A 1,051-nucleotide genomic window follows, 5' to 3' on the forward strand; every position below is an offset into this window, starting at 1 on the left:
TTGGAAAAGAAGAGATCAAATTATCCCTTTTTGCAGATGATATGATATCTAAGAGATGCCAAAAATTCCACCAGAAAACTCCTAGAAACTATTAACACATTCAGTAAAGTGGCAGGTTACAAAATTAACCTACAAAAGTTTGTAGGCTTTCTATAGACCAATAACAAGCAATCAGACAAAGAGCACATGGAAACACTGTCCTTCACAATAGTTGCAAAAAACTATCTTGGAATAAACCTGACCAAAGATATTAAAGAGCTCTACTATGAAAATGTTAAATCTTTAAAGAAAGAGATTGAGGAAGACATCAGAAGATGGAAGGACCTCCCATGCTCATGGATTGGAAGAATTAATATTGTGAAAATGACCATCTACCAAAAGTCATTTATAGATTCAATACAATGCCAATCAAAATCCCCATTACACTTTTCACACAATTGGAAAAAACCATCCATAGATTCATATGGAAGCACAAAAGACCTCGGATAGCCAAAACAACCCTGAGCGCTAAGAGTAATGCTGGGGGTATTACTATACCAGATTTTAAACTGTAGTACAGAGTTATAGTCACAAAAACAACATGGTACTGGCACAAAAATAGACACAAAGATCAATGGAACAAAATTGAAGACCCAAACATGAGTACATGCAATTTCAGCCACCTGATATTTGACATAGGGCCAAGAATATTCGAAAGACAGCATGTTCAGCAAATGGTGCTGGCAAAACTGGATCTCCATCTGTAGAAGAATGAAAGTAAACACCTATGTTTCATGCTGCACAAAAGTCAATTCCAAGTGGATCAAAGACTTGAATGTAAAGCCTGAAACTCTGAAACTGTTAGAAGAAAACATTGGGGAAGACCTACAATATATAGGTATAGGAAAGGATTTTCTAAATGAGACATCATTTGCTCAGGAACCAAGGGCAAGAATTAACAAATGGGACCTCATTAAACTAAAAAGCTTCTGTACATCAAAGGAGACAACCAAGGAAGTAAACAGAAAACCCACAGAATGGGAGAAAATCTTCACCAGCAACACATCTGACA

This window comes from Nannospalax galili, unplaced genomic scaffold (assembly GCF_000622305.1).
Source record: "Nannospalax galili isolate Female #2095 unplaced genomic scaffold, S.galili_v1.0 scaffold681, whole genome shotgun sequence".
Lineage (NCBI taxonomy): Eukaryota > Metazoa > Chordata > Mammalia > Rodentia > Spalacidae > Nannospalax > Nannospalax galili.